The sequence below is a fragment of the Dreissena polymorpha genome, chromosome 7 (assembly GCF_020536995.1).
Source record: "Dreissena polymorpha isolate Duluth1 chromosome 7, UMN_Dpol_1.0, whole genome shotgun sequence".
NCBI classification, from domain to species: domain Eukaryota; kingdom Metazoa; phylum Mollusca; class Bivalvia; order Myida; family Dreissenidae; genus Dreissena; species Dreissena polymorpha.
The window spans coordinates 58,095,713-58,108,165 of record NC_068361.1 but is presented as its reverse complement, the minus strand read 5'-3'; the positions used below and the strand labels follow the sequence as shown (position 1 = coordinate 58,108,165).

Below are 12,453 nucleotides of genomic sequence, written 5' to 3'. Positions count from 1 at the left end.
AAAATCATACTATATTAGAAGGTGACATGTAAACTATGTATTTACATTTGCATTATCTGTATCAATGGATAAATACCGTGTGTTATACCTACGTTCTTTAAGACCTGCAATCAAACGACATACGCATTAAGAGCTAAAACCACGTTCGCAAATGCTTCTGTCTGTAAAATGGAAGCTGTTATTTGAACACGAATTATGCTATTTACATTTTTAAGTAATTGTACATAAGCACCATGATATTTGTTTTATCTACAATGTTTTGAATAGTTAAAATATGCAATAGTAAGAAAAAAAGAGTTTAAAAATAATAAATTATAATTGTCCCCGGGATTCGAAACCGAGGCCTCTTGATCCAAAAGCAAGTGCGATACCACAGCGCAAAATTTGTTAACATATTTATTAACGAATTATAAACGATATGTTAGTAATATATATGTATTTTCTAAAACTTATCGATAAAAAGCGTTAAAAATGGTTGATAATTTTACAGAAAACGTATGATGATCTTTCTTCAATAAACCAATAATTTTAATGTTGTATTTGTTTCTCAGTCAATAATGTTATTTTGATTAGTTAAAACATAATGTATACATCCTTTATTAATCTATGACATCTTTCTAAAAATAGTCTTTTAGCCCAACTTAAGCTTCGTTAAGTTCTTTAAGAATGCTAAACTGTATCATGACCAAAGAGCTAGGATAAATGATGGAACGACATTTGACGGCGATGTAATATATCGAGATTGGAGATCATGAAAACATTAAATAGCCGCAATCAACAATTAAGTTGAAAAACGTTGGATTATGAAAGTATGAAAGTAAATCTTAAATGTGCAAATACAGTTTAAAAAAAGAGTTGGTTAACCGATGATAATAACCGAATAAATGAACACGAAAGTATCCATGGCAATGTATTGTTTGTTTTTAAATACCAGCATCAAATATGACAACACTATCCAAGTAATGGTTTTAAACACGTCGATTTTGTGTAAACGTATACTGGGTAAGGAACATAACAAACACGTAGGTCATTTCTTTGAAAAATTCTGCATTATATAAGTATAAATATACATTTAATGAATATGTCATCCTTGAACGATTAATAACTTATAGGAACATTGCTGTCGATCAACAGTTGTAGCATTTTGTTTGTATTCATGCATGTCTATGACGTCGTCGAATTACTTCACGATGCTCGTTTCCGCTAATGATCGTGAATCAGAATGATGATCAATACTTCCTTCGTGGGTGAAAGGTTCTTGTGGTCTAAATAGAAAATAACACACATTCTTATAGTTATTGTTAAAGTTATGTTATATGTTTTGTTATTTTGATGAAAAATATTAGTGTCCATTTATTTTGAAACATACAGCATTGGTACAATCTTAAAAGATTTGAGAACTTAGAAAAATGAAACATGAAAAATGTATGTTTGTTTTTCAAACAGTAGCACCTTGTTTGCGCTGAGATGATAGAAAATTTATTTATTACCATGTTCTTAAGTGAAGGAGGTGAAGAGTCTTATTGATTTGACTGATTTGCGGAAATGAATTTAAATGACGTATACCGAATATTGACTTTTGAAAACATATTATAAACAGAAGACACATATAGATAATAATTAAAACTAAGAGTTTGTAATCATAACGATTAAAGACTCACTTCGATTCTTAATAGTGTGTTAACATTTAAACAATTAATAGTTTGCATCATATTTACTTAATAATTGCTTTTTATTTTCGGTATGCTCAACATAAGAATACTTTTCTTGTAGAAAATCCATTTTACTTTAATACTTGTTGTAAAGGAAACTCATTTACTTATTTTCGCTGTGCATATGCAAATAATTAAGTAGCACTGCTGTTGTAGTGTCATCAAATTGAAAAAAGTGAAAAGTGTGAATTTGTAAACGTTAATTTGTGTCTTATTTGAACGATCAATCGACATTGTATGTTGTATTTAGATATTTTATGTAGGAATCTATTTTCTTAAAGATTTCATCTGAAGAATTGGCACAATAAAACCTAATATTTTCAATTTAGAGCCAAGATTGGTATTACACGAAGAATATTGTTTACAGAAAAAGTGTCGAATAGGCTTTTTAATATAACAAAACAAATCACATGGATCACGTTCGATTGTATCAGTGTTCCGAGAATGAATTTAAGCTTACATGGTCACAATGAAAAATCGTTTTTCGCAATTAAGTTATTCACAACTTACCTTTTTAAATACGTGATAACAAAGACCACAAACACTGGTGGTACTAGGGGAACACTTATACCCAGAAACCACGTAAAAGCAGATCTTTTTTTACAGCATCTATCTAAAAAAATCAAATTACAATCATGAACCCGACAAGCCATAAGTTTCATCTGACATTATTCACATAACATCGCATCGACTGTGAGAGATAAATAGAATATATTATGTATATGTCATATTGTATTTTTTTTAATGAGATAGATATTTTAAAGACATGTAATATTGGCAATAAGGCATCTAATGTACTAAATACTTCCAACTGTCAATCGTATTTAACAAAGAAAGCTTAATTACAATGTAGCTGGTCACAATCAGGCCTGAAAAGGCTTAAGTCAAAGTTTGTTCCATAACGTGGGATATACAATGTTCTATATGTTATTAAAATCTGACAATAAGGTCGTCAAAAAAATAAGTCAAGCTTATTATGCAGTACACGTTCCCTACTTTTCATCTTTGTCAACACATTTTACTTGGCTTTAATGAATTAGGCAAACCAGACATGAAAAGGATAAATATGGTGTGTTTTGCTGCCCTTTTTCCTTGGTACAAGAGTTACTTTCTTATTAAAATCTGGCGTTTTGCTGTTAAAAATGCAAGTAAAAATTCTCATGTGACAAACTTTTTTTACTGTACATCTTATTAAAAAAATATATAGTTCACTTATGAAGTTTTTGTTTATAAGCAGTCATTAGAAAGAAAAAAACAATCTTTTTTGCATACTTTTGGTAAGAAAATCGTGATTTATAGGTGTAAAATAAGTCAATAAACGCATGTGCTTAACTTTCTTACTGTTCTCTTACGATCTTATTTTAAAATATATACCTTACTTATAAAGTTATTGCTTATAAACAGACACTAAAATGCTAAAAGACATTTTTATTGCATACTTTAGCATATAAAAATGGATTTACTTGTCAAATGTGATTTTTGCCCTAAAATATACAAATCAATATGTTGTATATGGTAAACTTTTCTATTTTTCATCTTGTTAAAAAGTATAGCTTTCTTATAACGCTATTGATTACAAACAGACATGCACATGCTTAAAGGAATGTTTCTTGCTTACTTCGGGTTAGTTTTTTTGCGTGTTAAATGTGGAGTTTTGCCCTTAAAATATTCAAGTCACTTTTCTCACGTGCTCAATTTTCAATTTGGTTATTTTATTCAACAAATATAGCTTACTTTTAATATTATTGTTTAGATACAGACACTTAAATGCTCAAATCAATGTATCTTGTATACTTTGGGTTAGACAATAGTGATTTTGTTTGGTTGAATTGGGGAAATAAGGCCGTAAAAAATAAAAGTCAACATTCTTATGTTCTAAATTTTCTAATTGGTCATTTTATACAACAGATATAGATTACTTATGTAATTGTTACCAGACAGTCCCTTTTATGCAAAAAGAAATGTGTCTCGCAGACGTTCGGTCAGAAAATAATACATTTTTTTGTTTAAATGAGCATTGTTTCTGTAAAATATGTATGTCAATGATCGAATGTGCTTATTTTCCTCACTAGTCATTTTATTCAACAAACATAGCTTGCTTATTATGTTATTGTTTTTGAATAGGCTGGCAAAGTCTAAAAGCAATGTTTCTTGCAAACTTTGAGGTAGAAAGCAGTAATATCCTGAATCTCGTGTAACAAAATATTGGTTACTTATAAGGTTATATTTACAAACAGATATGTCAAAGAATAAAAGCAATTTTTGTGCTTTCTTTGGGTTAGAAAATATTATGGTATTTTTTTAATTAAATGTTGATTTATGACCGTAAAAATGCAAGTCGCTATTCATATGTGCTAGATTTACTTACTGTTCATCTGTTCACCAATTATAGTTAAATTATAATGTTATTATTTACAAAAGGCACATAAATGCTAAAGTCAATGTTTATTGCATACTTTTGGTAAAAAAGAGTTATTTTATTGTTAAAATGTGCATTTGAGGTCGTAAAATATGCAAGACAATATAAATATGACATATGCACATGTATGTGCCAAATTTTCTTACAGTTCATCTTGTTCAACAAATATAGCTTTCTTATTATATATTTGTTTACAAGCATGCATGCAGATCAATGTTTCCTGCATACTTTAGGTTAGAAAATAGTGTTTTTTATTGAAATGGGGATTCGAGGCGGTAAAATATGCAATGGAAGATTCATGACTATGTGATTAATATACCAACTGTTAGCAAATATAGATTACTTATAAGGTAATTGTTTACAGGCATGAAAAATACTAAAAGCAATCATTTGTGCATACTTTGCGTGAAAAAATACGAAGTTGTTTTTTGTTAAATATGGATTTATAGCCGTTAAAAATGCAAGTTGACATTCTTATGTGCTACAATGTCCAACTGTTCATCTTGTTCAACAAATAAAGCTTTAATTATGTTTTAGTTTACAAACAAGTACTCGAAAGACTATTTTAGGCAATATGTCTTGCATACTTTGGGTTAAGAATAACTCAGTTGTCTCTATGATTTTAGTCTGCCTTGAAGGATTTCTTTAGAAGACGGTTAGGTTAGGTTAGGTGTTAGATTCAAGGACCTTGAATTGTTAATATATAGCACTTTCGACCCCAAATATGAATAAAATATGAAAATTGAATAAATAGATACACCTTAATAGTTTAACTAATTTTAATTAATGAATATTTTCTGCAACGAAACGTGTCGTAATGTGATACTAGTAATTGAACGGTTATTTTTTTATATTTCACCAACAAATAAGAACGGTGATATTGCAATTATAAATTTGAAAACGAAATATATTATGTTAGCAACAAAATCCCATGATGCTGCTAAAACAGAACTTCCAAACTATGTTAGTAAGTTAGCATAAGACTTTTAAAATTCTTACAGAGTGCAGAATTGTCATCCATATGGCATAACAATCTGTTCGTCCACATGATAAGATCTGAAAACATTACGAATGTATTCACAGAAATGGTACTTGTTTAATTTGAAAAAGAAAGCTGTTAATTTTTGCTCTAAGTGGCGTTGATAAAACAAATTAACCTGTACAATACAAATATATTGCAGTCAATATATTTGTAAATTTTCTGTAATTCTGTAATTTTCTGTTCCCTAGTTCCCATTTAAAACGGTATGCCTAATGTCGTTTGAATGATTAGTAAGAAAAAGTTGATCTAAAAATGCATTGATTGCATTTTAACATTTTAATGCGAGCCAATGAAATAATGGAATTTAGATTTTCTGTTATTAACAAACTTGTTGATTCTTCATGTATAGTTTACACGAATAGGAATTACAAATACCATCACACTTACATTTTTTTTTTTCAAAATCATGAATGGATACGAGACCAGAAAATAAACCAGGAGAGTAAGGCCAATCGGTACACCCAGCAAATTGTTGCCTAAAAACATAGAATAAACATTTATTTGCACAATTTAAGATATATTGCATAAATTATTAAATATTTTTTATATAATAACCGTACGTGCATGCTCTATCATCGACACTTAGGTAAGTATATATACCTTTGTTGTCGTCTGGAGTGTTACAGGATTCATCTGCAATTATGTTGATTATAAATTATTTACAAATGAATACGATTTACAATAAAAGGGTATAAATAGCCGTTAATTCTTATTGCCACGTAATATTATAGAAGATCCAATATTGTTATTTTTTTTTAATATTCCAGGGTAATGGTGTTTTGATATAAATTGAAAAATTATTTAACTTATTACCACACAGCAGACTTGATGCAAAGTTATAAAAATCCTTTATATACTTAAAATAAGCACAATAAAGATTGCTCACATTTGCGTAGTAAATGGAGAGGAGACATTTTTAATGATATTTAATAGTGTATGCATGAACTTTAACCAATAAATTCTATTGTCCAGTGATGACCTTTCCCCAGAGGATGTCGTACAGCTATATGTCAAATGTTCATCCGATTTGTTAGCTATCGTGAAGAACTCCAATACTCCTGTACTGCCGTTATAACTGTTATTGTAATTCTGCGTGTACGGATTGCACGTTGCGGAACTTGCTTTACAGATTGTTATCAGAATCTCATTCCGCCGTAGGGTGAAAGTACCGTTAAGCTCTGGCGGACAGGTGATTGCAAACAATTTATCACACTCGACTTTAAGTGTTGAATTCGTCAAGGCAGCGCTATCTAAAATAATCCAAACAATATTGATTTATATTCACATACGAGACAAAGAAATACACTACAAATATTTAATACAAACGGCCACCAGAAAAACTTTTCGAAACCGAAATTTCTCAAACTTGAGTATCCTTTCTTTAAGATTTGCCTCTTCGAGATAACGTCTGTGATAAAACTCTTATTTTTTATTAATAAATGATTACTTTGCTTAAAAATGAGTTATTTTCACTATGGAATTTATGTGCAAAGCTGGTCTTTCAATGGGATTTTTGCATTTGTAAATGGATTTTTCATGTTCAAATGCATTTTTCGTTTTTATTCATGGGCAGTGTTTTCATCAGCACAAATGCTTTTACAATGCTTAAAATCGATTAGAAAGCATACAGAAACGTAAACAAAACGTTCGAAAACCGCATGCAGAAAATATGGAAACACTTCCCATGGTTAAAAACAAAAATCCCATTGGAAAACCAAATATTCCATGCGAAAATGATAAAATCTCACGGGAAAGGCTATTTTGAACAAAACAAAATAATGAAAGAAAAATTGTATATAAACAAAAAAGGACCACACAGAAGCATTTAATCGCAAACTTTTTCTTAAATATAATCATCATCAAGTGAAAAGCACTAAAGTTTGCTAAATTTCGGTTTCGCCAAGTTTTTTTCCTCTTGCCGTTACAATTGATTCCAACACTTCGATCAAACTGGTCATTCCAATCCCATGCATACACCCATCAATCAATCAATTCATATAAATATCTCATATATCCCATCACATCCACCTCATACACTTAAAAGCAATTCAAATGTATAATTCTTATTTTTTAGAAACGTCCAAGGTAGCTCTATAAACTAAAAATAATTTCTGATCAATTGTTGTTTTTAAATCTGAAGGTTTGTATTTAAATTAATTATCCTTTACGCTCTGACACGTCTGCATCATGTGCGGATAAGGTTTCAACATACTGCACATGCACAATCAAGTATCCACACAGAATTGATTTTATTGTGCATAGTATTCTTTTTTTCGGATAATCTAACGCGCAAAACGGTTTCAATATACAGGTATATGTTTGCAAAAATACGTTTGCGGACAGGTCGAGCAACCCTGAAGTTAAAATCAAACTTGTGCCACAAGTGCAACACTTATAGCACACAACAATCACATCAAACATAACGCACGTTTGCACTACGATCTAAATTACTGCATCAAAATAGATCAACACATTGTTTTTGACAAGCTGAACATGGTTGTGAAGACAACTCTTCAACAGTTTGTAACTTACGGGAACTTGAATGTGTCAATATGTCAGCATTTACTTCCTGCAAATGATATTGGGCAACCAGAAACATATATTTATTTAGTACATGTTCGATTGCGATTTACTGTTATAACAATTGTTTTACAGAAAGTAAATATGTTTTGATAATATCATTGTGTGACATTTATTTTAAAGTGATATTGATCTTTAAATGATAATTCACCGCATTGTGAATCAATTGGAATATAATTTCTATCACATATTATGTTGAAGGAAGGCAAATATCGCCACGACTCGAAGTACATGACATCAAAATTGTTTATCGATACGTAACAACTGTATCGTAAAGTGTGCGGTGATATCTTACCTGATGTTAACACCGAAACGACCAAGATAAATGCAAAATCGTGTTTCATTCTCAGTGTGGTAATCTAGAAATTTAAAAAGCTTTGATACAAACACTACTAATATTATAAAGTGCAGTTACAATATATCATCGATTAACCATTAAACTTTAAATTGACAAATCACCAATACAAGTAAACAGTTTACAATTAAAATGTAATACAATGTTTTCATCGCATATGTGTAGCACTGTAACATAATTTGTTCCAGTTATTGTTATATGTGACCATGGTGAGAACTACATGGGTTTTACACTAAAATTAAATAAGGACGCTTACATGTTGATTGCCTGAAAGCAACACTCTGGTTGTTGGTGTACGACACAGCTTTATGAGTTTTTCGTTATACGAAAACAAACTATGACCTTTACCATCTGTCATCTCAAATATGTTTTAACTTTTAAATAATGCTTTGTAATGTAAATTTTTTATTTAATACAACCACTTGTTAAAGAAACTAAAACTACATTGCTTTGAAATACCTTCATGCATAATTATATTATGTAGCAAAATGAAAACAGAACGGACAGTCATGTTCGTGTACGAGACATTTCGTGTGTATAAGCAGTAGCATATAATTATATGTAAAGACGTCAATATTTTGTAGACATAAAAACAAAATAAGATAGTACTGACGTATCGACGAAACGCGTGATTCTTTTACATATATTTTTGTTTCAAAAAGTGAAGATATATTACATATTTGACAAATAAGATATTCATTGGGTCTTCACATGTTGCGATAATGAATGCATCGGTCAACATATATGCCATTTGAATCTTATTAATTTAGTTTATGGAATTCAATCTTTCATTTGTGTACATATATTTTTGAAAACTTTTGAGGTTACATATTAATATAAATGTACTCAAAATCGGTTGAAATACGTTTACACATCTACAGAAATAACATATTTTGACTAATATAAGCCAATGTATTGTTATATCAGGATTGACATATTAATTTTAAATAATACAAATTAAATGCATATTTATAATAGTTGTTGTCTCATCCTTGCTAGATGAAAAGCACATTTATCATCCAGAATTGCAATAGTACATTTTAAGATCATATTAATCTCTTATCGTTTTATTTTGTTGAATGTATCTTTGGAAAATTTCACGGTGCAAAATATATATCTTATAATTGAGTAAACTCGTATTATATAAAATACTCACCCGTTAAGCGAATGGCCGTACACGTATGCATCACGAGTTGATCAAGTTGATTTACTCAACACCGCTGGAATGCTTTTTACCTGTAACAAGGCTTCGTATTTTCCATTTTGTAAAATACATGCATATTTATTTCAATGTGCAATATACTTTTAACATGTTCATATATCCCTAAGCACACACAAATTATTGCAAATAAAATAAGCAACAGTTTAGGAAGAAACCACAAAAAATAACGAGTAAAAACATCATTTGTTAAATCTATTTTCTATTTAATACCGTATTGATTTACAATTAAGATATTATTATTTGTCCTTTAATATATATAAATAAAATATATTTACACTACTTTATCTCATGATTTTAAAAATATAATCCTGGAATAAAATGATCGATTAAATGGGCCGTCTAACAGATTTTCGCATGTATTGAAGCATGTCATTAAATGCTTTATATTGATAAATTTAAACATTTTACCTAAAAATCTCCAGTAAAAAACCAAGAATACATTTTTTTTTTAAGTAAAAAAGTAACTCTCAACAGGGTTCGAACCACTGACCCCTAGTATTTATAACCTATATAAGCAATCCTCGAAGTTTCACAAAAAGTAACTACAACAACAGAACTTTCCAAATTATTCAATCGTTTCGCGTCGCACGACGCTTTATAATTTTCAGGTTTTCAAATCGTCAAAAGATGCATATAATTGATATTTAAGAGCATGGTAAATGGTCAGTATTACTATTTCCTAAAAATTATCATAACAAAAACGAAAATTTGCGAACCTGAAACAACTTTTTTTTAATTTTGTCAATTTACCAATCTGTTCGACGGCCACTTTAAAAACAGTTATTGACTTCAACATTACTTCTCAGTTAGAATGTATATATGTAGTAGCGAACCGGCAGTTCGGTTTTCTCCGCGTTATAGACTTTATAGTTTTAGTCTATAAATGGCAGCAACAATATCAAGCTGGTTTTCCAATTTATAATATGATGTTTGTGCCAGGGAACAACCGTTACCACAACACAAACTCAATAAACAGTTGATGCGTTGCATACATTCAACTTTATTCTAACCCTTGTCACGCTTGTAATATTAATCATGTTAATTGTTATAGTTTCTTGTATGCATGTTTATTACAATATATTTAAATTGGAATAAGGTGCATCATAAGTGTCAATTTACTATACATATGTATATATAGACAGCCCGTGATCATATCATAAACAACTACTGACAAGAAGGAAATCTAGTGACCATTTAGTCAATAACTTTATAATAATTAATTGAACAAAAGCAAATTTATACGAATCATCTTTATATAACTCTTCTGTCATCTCAAAGAAGTCGAAACTATTACCGGTATGACTTTTATAGAATAAAAACTTTGTTCAATATGATTAACTAAACTATGATCTAACTAACTTAAACGTTTCAAACATCTATACTGTTTCCGAGGCTATTTGAACCTCCGGTGCCCCCCCCCCCCCACACACACAAAAGGTTTGATTTCATGTTCCTTTTCAGGAAGATGTTACAATATTTGTGCGTAATTTTATAACTTTGAATGGCAATGCCTCTCATGATTCTTCTTGTTGTTGCTCATTACTATTTATGTACGATCAAACTGCTTCCTTGTCATATATACCATAAACATATCGCTTATGTTTGAACTAATAAGCCAACAAATTGGCGCCGTTTACCCAGATTAACAATAAACCAGTGAACGTATGAACAGTTGAATGTAATAAACCTCGGTATAGAAAACGCTAACCTGTCTTATCTACAAAAGTAAATAATTTACCTTATTATCTTTATTCCGACTTTGTAAACAAATAAAAGAACTTGTACTTGGCAACGATAAAGTCTATTTTTGACAATAAGTATGGCAGGCTATAGGGTTTGTTTATAATTATTTCAAATGAAAATACATTTATTTATTGAATAACAAAAAACTTCAAAATAATATGATAAATGCGATTCGAAGAAAAGATAAACACATATATGTAAATTGTTTAATTATCACGAGTTTTGACTGAATTTTGTCAGATTACTTGTTCATGTGTTTGACATGTCTGGGAAATTAGAAAATACATACTATACTTTACGTTCACTGCAAGGTATTATGAAAGTTAATATATGATTCATAATTAAATCCTTAAATAAAATCTTTAATTGTACAAAAATATCAAGATTGTTGTAACAGATTAATCGCCGGTTTAAGCCGGTTTAAAAACATGTTATGCATCAACGCCTCTTCGCAAGTTGTGCGTTGAAAGTTTGTAATTATATCCAAAGAATATGTCGAGATATTGAAGAATGTGGTGTTATTTAAAATATTAATATTCAACTTAATTTGATATCACGAGCCATGCTTATTCATATCATCATTTTGCACTAATTTGTAAAAAGAATTTCCGATAATATTACATAAATTATTTTAGTTTTAACTGACAAACATACCCGAAGATTGACATTTACAAGCAGACAAATAACAAACCTGTTATGGCGTTATATGTATTTTAATGTTCATGTTTTGGTTTTAGTTATTAGATTATTACGTTGTGTTCCATTGTCACAACAACGAACGAACCTTGGACTTCTTTTGAAATTTAAACGATCGTCCATTACGTAAGGATTAACATTGGAAAATTAAACTATTAATCAATTAATGTCTTCAGATGCTGTAATTAACCAAATGAGAATATTTTATAATATAGTTTTAAATTTAAGTGCCAAAACATAAAATATGTCTTTGTTTCTGGAATATAACTTCAACAGATAAATAACTATATTACAGATTACACATATTAACAGTAACGACAATTAATAAGGTGTATTGTGCATGTGACTTTCTTTAGCTTATATCACTGTTTTCTAAAATACAAGCACTAGACGAATGTACCAATGCGCATGTTTTGTTGCACATTATTACTTGATGTTAGCATAACTTTAGTAATTGTCTATACATAAACAATTAATAACTGGACATAATATCACTGTCCATATAATCTTATACACAAACATGAACAGTGTACTAACATGTCGTAAGTAAAGAATGTCAAACAATATGTTATGTACTTAATATTCTGATGAGGTCTAAAAGAAGACCCCGATAGTGTTTCATAGATATTCGTTGGGATTCCAGGATTGCGTAAACCGAACGTGATTGTACAACCAAATTATGAT

General features: G+C 29.8%; 2 long non-coding RNA genes across 2 annotated transcripts; both read right to left on the bottom strand.

The window, feature by feature from the left end:
* Positions 1-741: 741 nt before the first annotated feature.
* LOC127837288 (uncharacterized) lies at positions 742-5,187 on the bottom strand. The gene is made up of 3 exons (XR_008029217.1): positions 5,131-5,187; positions 2,223-2,325; positions 742-1,265 (listed from the first exon to the last, which is right to left on the bottom strand). It is a non-coding gene; the product is annotated as an uncharacterized LOC127837288 (long non-coding RNA).
* A 373-nt stretch (positions 5,188-5,560) lies between these two features.
* On the bottom strand, positions 5,561-11,150 carry LOC127840145 (uncharacterized). The gene is made up of 6 exons (XR_008030442.1): positions 11,069-11,150; positions 9,265-9,344; positions 8,049-8,112; positions 6,126-6,423; positions 5,774-5,806; positions 5,561-5,649 (listed from the first exon to the last, which is right to left on the bottom strand). It is a non-coding gene; the product is annotated as an uncharacterized LOC127840145 (long non-coding RNA).
* Between the last annotated feature and the right edge of the window lie 1,303 nt (positions 11,151-12,453).